Source organism: Lissotriton vulgaris, chromosome 11, assembly GCF_964263255.1.
Source record: "Lissotriton vulgaris chromosome 11, aLisVul1.2, whole genome shotgun sequence".
NCBI lineage: Eukaryota > Metazoa > Chordata > Amphibia > Caudata > Salamandridae > Lissotriton > Lissotriton vulgaris.
The window spans coordinates 668,837,177-668,847,743 of record NC_141699.1 but is presented as its reverse complement, the minus strand read 5'-3'; the positions used below and the strand labels follow the sequence as shown (position 1 = coordinate 668,847,743).

The 10,567-nt window shown below is 44.4% G+C and overlaps 1 long non-coding RNA gene across 1 annotated transcript in view; it reads left to right on the top strand.

Annotated features, from left to right (window-relative positions):
* The first annotated feature begins 5,615 nt into the window (after positions 1 to 5,615).
* LOC147683310 (uncharacterized) overlaps positions 5,616 to 10,567 on the top strand; it is a 52,253-nt gene continuing 47,301 nt past the window's right edge. The window contains exon 1 of the long non-coding RNA XR_015300938.1: positions 5,616 to 6,112. This is a non-coding gene — a long non-coding RNA (uncharacterized LOC147683310). The remainder of the gene's footprint in view (positions 6,113 to 10,567) is intronic.

Genomic DNA, 10,567 nt, shown 5'->3' with positions numbered 1-10,567 from the left:
TAGAATAGAGTTGCCAGACAGAGATATAAAGATGACTGTATAGCAAGCAATGAAAGTAGATGGAAAGGGGGGTAGAGATAAAGATGATGTAGATAGATTTGTGAGGTAGAAAAAAAAGAGAAGTAAATATGGGTTGAGACAGAGATGATGTAGAAGGATATGTGAAGTATGGAGATAAGTAAAGTAAAGAGAGCAATGTGAGGCAATCAGAAGGAAAGATAAAGAGATGTAGAAATGGGAATATGTATGCAGAGAACAAGAGGTTTAGAACTGGGTATGCTTTTACAGTGCAGGAGAGAGTGGTGGAGATATGGGAATGGACTTGTAGAAAGAGGCAGATGAGTGCAGTACTGCAAGGGGTGAGGTAGAGAGAAAAGTAAGGTAGGTAAAGGCTGCTGAAGGAAGAGGTAGGCAGAGATACTTGAGAAACAAGCATTGGAAATGCAATAGGTCTCGCATTAGAAAAGTTGGAGCTATTGGTCTTGTAAATGACAATTATTTTATTTATGTGTTGGTTTTTAAAATAGCTAAATTGATAGCTTTTTCATTTACAATGCCAATAGTTATAACTTTCGCGAATGTGACACCTATAGCATTTGTAATGCAACATGTTTTGTATATACGTGACTTAGATGTATTGATATTACAAATAACAATGGCTTTTAATTTTTTCAAATAATTAATACTTAAATAAAAGTGATTGTAATTTATAATGGCAATAGTTTAAACTTTTGAAAATAACTTGTGTATTTTATTGTGATGAAAATTCAAGAACAGAAGTGAAATATTAACATTTTTTTTGTGACATTTGTAATAAAGCTTGAAACATTGAGAGAACATATTTGAACCAGTGATGCTGTGGTGGTGCTGAGTGATGCTGTGGTTGCACTGAGTGATGCTGTGGTTGCGCTGAGTGATGCTGTGGTGGTGCTGAGTGGTGCTGTGGTGGTGCTGAGTGGTGCTGTGGTGGTGCTGAGTGATGCTGTGGTGGTGCTGGGTGGTGCTAGGTGGTGCTGTGGTGGTGCTGTGGTGGTGCTGAGTGATGCTGTGAGGGTGCTGCTGAGTGGTGCTGTGGTGGTGCTGAGTGATGTTGTGGTGGTACTGACTGGTGCTGTGGTGGTGGTGCTGGGTGGTGCTGAGTGGTGCTGTGGTGGTGCTGAGTGATAATGTGGTGGTGCTGAGTGGTAATGTGGTGGTGCTGAGTGGTGCTGTGGTGGTGCTGAGTGATGCTGTGGTGGTGCTGAGTGATGCTGTGGTGGTGCTGAGTGATGCTGTGGTAGCGCATAGTGATGTTGTGGTGCCCCTGAGTGATGCTGTGGTGCTGCGATAGATAGATAGAGTGAGGGCGATAGATAGCTCGAGGGAGGGCGATAGATAGATAGAGTGAGGGCGATACATAGATAGAGTGAGGGCGATAGATTGATAGCGTGAGGGCGATAGATAGATATATTGAGGACGATAGATAGAGTGAGGGCGATAGATAGAGTGAGGGCGATAGATAGATAGAGTGAGGGTGATAGATAGAGTGAGGGCGATAGATAGATAGATAGAGTGAAGACGATAGATTGAAAGCGTGAGGGCAATAGATAGATATATTGAGGACGATAGATAGAGTGAGGGCGATAGATAGATAGAGTGAGGGCGATAGATAGATAGAGTGAAGGTGATAGATAGATAGAGTGAGGGCGATAGATAGATAGAGTGAGGGCGATAGATAGAGTGAGGGCGATAGATAGATAGAGGGAGGGCGATAAATAGAGGGACGGCGATAGATAGAGGGAGGGGGATAGATAGAGGAAGGGGGATAGATAGAGGGAGGGCTGTAGAGTGAGTGAGGGTGGTAGAGTGAGTTAGGGCGGTAGAGTGAGTGGGGGGGGTGAGGGGGTGTGAGGGTGAGGGTGCATGTGAGGGGGTGTGAGGGTGGGTGGGGAGTGAGGGTATGTGAGGTTGAGGGGGTGTGAGGGTGAGGGTGGGTGAGGGTGTGTGGGTGAGTGAGGGTGTGTGGGTGAGTGAGGGTGTGTGAGGGTGAGGAGGGTGAGGGGGCTGAGGGTGAGTGAGAGGGTGTGAGGGTGAGAGGGTGTGTGAGGGTGAGGGGGTACGTGAGGGTGAGGGGGTACATGAGGGTGAGGGTCAGGGGTGCGAGGGTGTGTGAGGGTGCGAGGGTGTGGGAGGGTGAGGGGTTGTGAGGGAGGGTGAGGGGGTGTGAGGGTGGGAGGGGGTGTGAGGATGAGGGGGTGTGAGGGTGAGGGGGTGTGAGAGTGAGGGGGTGTGAGGGTGAGGAGGTGTCTGGGGTGAGGGTGTGTGAGGGGGTGTGAGGGTGAGGGGATGTGGGGGTGAGGGGGTGTGTGAGGGTGAAGGGGTGGGTGTGAGGGTGTGTGAGGGTGAGATGGAAAAAATCCGGGCAGTAGATACCATGCGTAGCAAATGGTGAATGTAGCGAGTATTATCTACGATATGGGGAACAACCATGAGTTCTAAGCTACCTGCTCTGAAAGCTGTCACTCGTAAGGGATGTCTCAAAAAGTGAAATCTGAACAGACACTCCGTATTGAAACATTAGCTGTACGGCATGGAAAAGCGGTGCCTGCAGTAATGTGTAAATAAACATAATATTCTAAAAACAACGGAAAAAGTGTGACCACTGGTTACGTGGGTGTGGCATCCGGGGCAGTAGGAAAGGCTTTAGTGCATTGTCATCCTGATACAGTTGATGGATGCATCAGAAAGAATGGGCAAATGGCATAACAATGTGAAGTCTAAACTAGGAGACCACGGTGCTGATGGTCCCCCCTTTCGTCATTTTCAGCGGCTATGGAAGACCTCGGTGCTCTGCCTGTTCATCCTGCTAAGGTTTCCCACGTGCTACTATCTTTTGGGGTCCCCAGGGCGGCTGTGGAAGAGGTGTGCTGGCACTTGCACGTCGCATCAGTCCTGGTAGGGGTGGGCAAGTTAGAGCAGCAGGGAGGCGCCTGGCAGAGAAATGGCAGCAGAAGCGCTCACCAGGACGCTTGCAATACGGAAGGCTACCAAATTGCCTATTCTCCGGGGGAGTGCGCTAAATAACATTAAATACCTTTACATTTCCTTTTGATGTTCCCCACTAAACTAATTAACAGAAGTACTGTAAAGGGTTTGTGGGTGAGACGCAATGGAAACTCTTATCAGCCACATCTCTGCAGCTTTAGAATGTCTTGAAGACCACCTCTGCCCAGCTGCCACTTATGCGTTAATTAAACTTGTGAGTGGCGAAAGCAGCTTTCTAAAGCAAAGCATCCTTTCTAATTCTGCCCACGTTTAAAACAAGGAAAACTCGGCCTTACACATTTGCAATTCCGTATTTTTCGGATATTAAGCCTTTCATGTATTATTCCAGCGCAAACACCATGGAACTTTGTGAACAATATTTCCACTGCAACGCTAATAAAGATTATTTAAAGCAAAACATAGAAACCTGATGAATATGCCGAAGAGCGCCTAGAGGTGGATGGGCTATAAAATGTGCACTACTATTAATCTGAACTAACATAAAAATCAATTCACAAAACATCAGGGGCTATATTATCAAAACCTGCACCAGTGCACGAGTTTGCGGTGTAGTACCTGTGTTCGTTTTTGTGCCTGTGCCCATGATGTTTTGGGATCTGTTTTTTAATTTTTTTTATTTAGATATATTTTATTTTTTCGCTTTGGACACCTGGTCGCAATTAAGTTTGGGAAAACACGTTTTTAGCAGATATTTCAAGCGTTCTAATAATGCGCACATCGTGCAAGAGGCCCTTGAAGAAACACGCAGCTTGCATGCGCGCATGCGCCATTGATACACAATGAATGAACCTTTCTCAATGCGAGTTCCACATTTGTTGACAACAATGTGGAAAATTAGCAGCACCAGTCACACAATGTATGCGATGAACTACGTAGATTGCACTTGTACCATAGCAGTTTGTAGCAACATTTTCAGAATCAGATGAGAAAGGCAAATTTTTTTTGTATCATTGTTAACACACGTTACGAATTGAATAAACATTAAGCACAGCAGTGGGAAAGCGTCCAGACATACTGATAAAGCAAATCTACCCCGCTGCGGCAAGCAGTAATGGCCAGAGCGAAAGCAGATGGAAAGGGAGACAAGGTGAAGAGAAGACAAGCATAAAAAAAACAAGCATGAAAAAATAATGTCCAGAGCGAAAGCAGGGGGAAAGGGAGACAAGGTGAAGACAAGCATGAAAAAAAAATGCATTGCTGTGGGGAGGGGGGAGGAGAAATATGACACGGCCTGGCGGCCGTGAAAAGTGCGAAGAAGAAAGCCTTTGATGCAGCAGGGGGCGGAGCGGATCACTTTCAAGTGAAGCTGCTGGCGGCAGATGGCTGGCTTTCATGTGCATGCACCTTTGCGGTCAATGTGCTTGCGCATTGAGCTTGCTTTTTAGGGGCACTGCATGAAATCGCCCGTTTAGTTAAACTCTGGATAAGCCCCTATATTCTCCCAAGCTCAATGCGCAAGCGCATTGACAGGCGAGACCTAATCAATGGGCAAGCGCATTGACAGGACAGACCTAAAAACGAAGATGCAAGATAGACAGAAACAAAATGAGAAGACATATAGAAAAGCAAGGCAAGTAAAGACGGTAGTAGGGAAGAGAGAACGGTTAGAGAGAGGTCAAAAGTAGAAAGGGAAATGTGATGTAGCATGAAAAGAGAAAACTGTCACACATGAAATAGGAAAAAGAGGTGAGGTTTACACAAAGATTTTTGAGAAAAGACGGTGAAACAGCAAGATCAATGAAGAAAATGGTTGAGAGAGATAGTTAAGGGGCGGGTGAGTTGAAATGGGTATGGATTGAGATAGAGAAATAGAGAATGGGAGAAAAGAGAAAGATACTTAGAGAGATAAAGGAATGGGACAGAGGTAGAACGAGAGAAAGGGAGGGAGAAAGGTGAACAAATTAACTAATGTTGAATAAAATTGGGGTTAGGTAGTGAGAGGAAGAGTGGGGGAATAGGGATAGGTGAGGTAGAGAGGGAGATAAGAGGTAGACAGAGAAAGGAAATTGACACGAGGAAGAGTGGTGAGGTAGAGAAAGGACTGAGAGATAGGTAGAGAGATGTACGGTAGTAAAGACATGGAGAAAGAGAGATGGAAAGGTGAGATAAAGCCAGAGATGAGGTTGTATGAGGATTGAAGCTGTTGCATTAGAGATACAGGAAGGTTACATCGAAAAGTATAAGTGAAGTACAGAGAGTGGAATGAGGTAAAGAGAGCTGAGGTACAGAGAAGGGATCAAGAGTGATAGTTTTAACTTTTGGCACAGAGCATGACAGAGAGACGGGCGTGCCCTAAAAAGATATTATTTTTTTTGCAAAGCCCAGTCTGGCTATCTTAGTATAAGACTTTGCATCCAAAAATATGTATGCTTGTGCTGATCTGCTTAAACTACAGCCATGTTATTCCCCTTGATGCAGGTGGTAAGCAGCACTCTGCACTATTTGTGCTGTAAAAGGGGCCTTTCCAGCAGAAACCACGTTTGCGTTGGAGTGGAAATACCCTTGCAAGAATTTGTCCTGCTTTGTTTATGCCACTTTATGTAACTTTTCCCTGGCACGCACCCTAATGTTTCTGCTAAGCATCCTCGACTATCAAAATAGGAAACAAAGCTGTTTTTATGAGCAACCTTATTATGGCAGGTAGTAAGACCCTTCCACTCACACTACAAGGGGGCTATGGGGTCGCTGGAAAAGTGCCCACTTTACCCATGCCTTAAAACGTTTCTGTAACACTGCGCTGCGAGAGGGGCGCTGGACTCAGGGATGGTAAACATGTTATGTCACCGGAAAACCCCTAGGAGTCTAAATAAAAGTGAAAGTAGATCAAACTAAATACTATTTAAATGACGAAACCTCCTTTAGTCATCGTTGAGTGAGTGCAGCAGCGTGCAGCAGCCCAGAGCCAAGATGTGCCGCGGAGACTGCCAGGTCGTGCTCCGCAGCCCGACTGGCAATCGCGCCATCATTGACGTTGCTAAAAGCACGGAGGCTTTTAAGAAAACAACGGTCAAAAAATTCAAAGAGCTGGCGGTTGAAAGAATGCAGGAACCCACCTTAACAATAACAGGTAAGTTGGAGCGTAGCTCCCACCTGCTGCAAACTGCAAGAATTACAGTATCCTGGGTAGATTTATCAAGACTTTGCGCCACAACAAAGTCACCAATGTAGCGCCTGGTGGCACAAAGGATTGATAAATTATTTAATTTTCATAAAATAATACAATTGTGCTGGAAAGTTGCTTTAAAGTAGTACAAACAGTGCTTTGGACTTTGTTGTTTCGAGGAGGCATTAAAAGGGTGGTATTTGGGTATTCCAAGGCTACCACCCATAGTCAGACCATGCCTTGAATCAAACAATGAGACTTCCTACAAGCAAGCATGAAGTATGATAAACGTATTTATTTCGCCATACATTTCACTCATTTCATGTGTGCTTCACTGTGCAGCACACATTCAATGTGTAAAATGTACATACAAGTGTATTGCACAGGATTTAGTACTGGAGTGGTTTCCTTCAAGTAAACATGTATGTTAGACATCACACACATGATTTCGCGCTATGGCGCCTACCGCTATTAGGGCACTACTGGAAAGGGAAAATTGTAAGACAATGTGAGACTGTGTGTACGCCATCGTAGGGGAAGACAGCAGCAGCATGCCATTTTTTAAAATTGAATACGGCTCTGCATTGCCTTTTTCTCTTAGCACAATTCAAAAACGTGTGTTGCCTCACCTTTTCGCACTATAATTCGATATTGGCAGATTATATCTTCGCTGTTAGTTTAAATTGCACATCTCTTGCACACACCATTGTAAAGTTTTCTTTTTGTGTTTAGACGCATGTATGTGTTATGTAATTCATGTACTCTGAGGTACTTATGTATAGCAACTGGTTCTATTGTAAAGCAACACCTTCGGGTCAAGTATGTGCCATACAAAATCGCATAAATAAATACATTAATGACTAAACCTGCACTTGCTTTTTTGTGCATTAATCACATGGAACACGGTTTTGCCATAAAGTGTATTCATGGGGGATGTTTTACAGGGACATACAGAAGGGGTGACATAGGTCAATTATTGCTTACCTGACTGGTCAGTACCTTGGAGTCAGGAAGGGTGTGACTGGTGAAAATTATGTCACGTTTCTGGTTCCTGTGATTTGAATAGAACCAGTAAAAGTGTTTTCTATAACTTTGTTTTAACTGTATAATGTAAAGCCCCATTAATGGCAGTATTGAATTGAACGAGACAAGTACATTTATGCAAATTGATAGTTTTTAACTCTAAGGGGGTTATTTAACATTCAGTGTCGCAGAGTACCCTGTCCGTCAAACTGATGGTCAGCCCTCTCCATTTAGAATCGGGTAAACTGTCATGTTTCTGCAGGTGCAGACTCTGTTGCCTCTGCTGAGTAAACCTTAGACCAACAGCCCCAAGGTCAACGGATGTTCTTCAAAGTACCTCCGACTGTCCTCCCTAGTTAGGGCAGATGTACTTCTTTCCTGTTTGTGGCCACCAGGAAAAGCCTGGCAGACATGACAAAAACAAACTCCTGCTTTAGGAACTTTGTGTTTAAAAAACAAACAAGTTTGCGGGCAGTACAGAAAACATGGTGGCTACTCACTAAACGTACAGTGCCTTCAGAGGAGCTTTTGTTGCAGTGGCTCCTTAAGGCATAGAGATCTCTTCCGGGAAGGCAGAAATGTCCAAATGTCCATCTCCACCACCCCCTTTTGTACCGCTTTTGGCCGCCATAAGTGTGGCAGGGTATGCTCAGACGCGAGTCCCTTGCTCACTTTGCCACTGGATTCAAGCAAGCCGGGCTGAAGACGGCTGGAATGCCAGAAACCGGTCCTCGGAAGCTTGTTTCCGGTCCAGGGAAGACATGGCTTGGCAGTTCGGGCTGGACTGTTCCCATGAGACACAGGGTCAGACTGATTTGCATATAGCCATGTCTGAACTGGGGTGGCAGAGTGGGCTAAAGAACGGTGATGGATTTAACCCAGATCTTTTGACTGGGTATGAGTGTTTGATTGATTCAGATGCTCCGTCCATCACCACCCCCTTTTGTACCACTTTTGGCCGCCATAAGTGTGGCAGGGTATGCTCTGACGTGAGTCCCTTGCTCACTTTGCCACTGGATTCACTTTGCCACTGGATTCAAGCAAGCCGGGTTGAAGACGGCTGGAATGCCAGTAACCGGTCCTCGGAAGCTTGTTTCCGGTCGAGGAAAGACATGGCTTGGCAGTTCGGGCTGGACTGTTCCCATGAGGCACAGGGTCAGACTGATTTGCATATAGCCATGTCTGAACTGGGGTGGCAGAGTGGGCTAAAGAACGGTGATGGATTTGACCCAGATCTTTTGACTGGGTGTGAGTGTTTGATTGATTCAGATGCTCCGTCCATCACCACCACCTTTTGTACCGCAAATGTGGCAGGCAGTCATGCACTAAGGTGTTGGAGGCTATAGCCTCTGCCACCCTGGCTAGTCGCCATTGTTGAAACAACACTCTTAGCTTCATTTCTAAAAGAATTGACTAAACTTTTTTTTTGTTTTTTTGTTTTTAGTTCTGTAACTCTTAAGTATTGTTTCTGGCACCATTAAATTGAATAGGACAAGTGAAGGTATGCACAGTGACAGAGTATAACTTTTAACTCAAATCTTGTTTCTGGCACCAATGAATTGAAGGAGATGAGTAAAAGTGTGCACGGTGACCATTTTTTTATTCTATAAGTCTGTCTCGTCAGTGACATGGGTACTGGTTAGGCTAAGGAAAGGTGTACACAGTGGCCGCTTTTTTTTTAACTCAGTAACTTTAAAGCACTGACTCCAAGTTTTTTATAGTTATGTTTCTCCTGGTTGTGCAGGGGTTAGAATTCTGAGTTGGGTGGTATTTTTCACCAGGTAATTGCTAGATACAATACTGTATTTATCAAGCACCAACATCTGCATCTGCATGTAATACCACAATAGCTCAGAATAGGTGTGATTTATCTCACCTGATAAATCTAGACCAGCGTATCAGATTTTTTCGGGTGCAATAAATAGGAGTTTTAACTGACAAACTCAAAAACAGTCCCACAGTTTTTTCGGTCATTCAATTGAGGGACAAATAAAAGCGTGCTCGGTGACAGGTTTTAACTTCATAAATCGAAGTCAAATTCTGGTACCATTGAATGGAATGAGGAAATGTGTGCACAGTGACTGTTTTTTTACACCATAATTCTAAATCTGGCATCACTGATTTGCATGGAAAAATAAAAGAATGTGCTGACATTTTCTTTAACTTTCAACCTCTTAAACTAATTTCTGGCAACATTGAATTGACTTGGACAAGGTAAAATAAGCACAGTGACAATTTTTTAGTCCTTGAACTCTAGGTCTTGTTTTTCGCACTACTACACTTCATTTGTAGAACATTAACGTTTGCACAGTATTGCTTCTTTCTTACGATCTTGACTAAGGGTCTGTGTTAATATTGATTTGAAATCTTGGTGGGTTTTAGTGGCTTGAGGGTAAATTGAGCATCTATTTTTGTGAATTGCAGAATTGTTTGCGTATTTGTTGACATTAAGTGGATCCTTGGTTGATCCAACGTTTGTCCCAGCCCACCTATTATTGCCTCCAGGGCTTGCTCCCCTCCTTTCCCCTTCTCCTTGTCAAGTATAGGTTGTGTGTAGAGTGCCAGTGGCTCAAGTTAAGCTCTTTTCCCACACCCCAGATTCCAGTGGACTCCGGAGCCCTGCTATCCTTCCCTGCCATGGTCACCTCTTCTGAAGTGCAAAGAAGGCTTGGTGACGCCCCGAGAGAAAGTGTGGTCATTGGAAATGTGGAGTGGACTGCTCCAAGCTGATCTTCTAAATGAAACAAAGGAAGCAAGGGAGGGGGGAGTCTTCTTTCATTACGTTTCTCTTTTGTATTCTAAAATATAATTCCTTACTAATAGTAAAAGTGGAAGTTGTCTCAGAGGAAATTTCTAAAAGGGCTGGAGTATACCATTATTTAAAAGTAGAAAGAACATTGGGCTCTCAGATCTAAGAAATAGTACTGGGCTCACTTCGATAGGTGAAGACTAAAGTGTAACACGGGGTGAGGCCATTTGTTCTTGTGTCATCTGTGCAGAAACCTACTAAGCTCTTCAACTCTCACATGTGCAGAGTGCCATTCTGGCTAGGGTGTGAACCTTGGGCAGACTAGGGCTCGCCGACTGGTGCTTGTCCTCCTTTGGTCGCATAACAGAAGCTTGGGTTGCAATCCACTGCTCGAAATGATTGCTCCTTTTTGGCCCTCAAGGGTAGAAGAAATCTGGGCCTTTTAAAGATTGTGTAGCTTCTGCTCAGATTGCCAACCTTGATTCCCTTTTCACTTCTTTCCAAGCTTATGAAGTGTACTTGTGCAGCAGTAGGTACTGTCCTACTTTTTTTAAAGGTGCACTTGTTACCAACTCCTATTCTTGCATGTTTGCCACCATTTTATTGATTGGACCGCATCTCTGCATTGAGGATGTTGCCATGTGGAT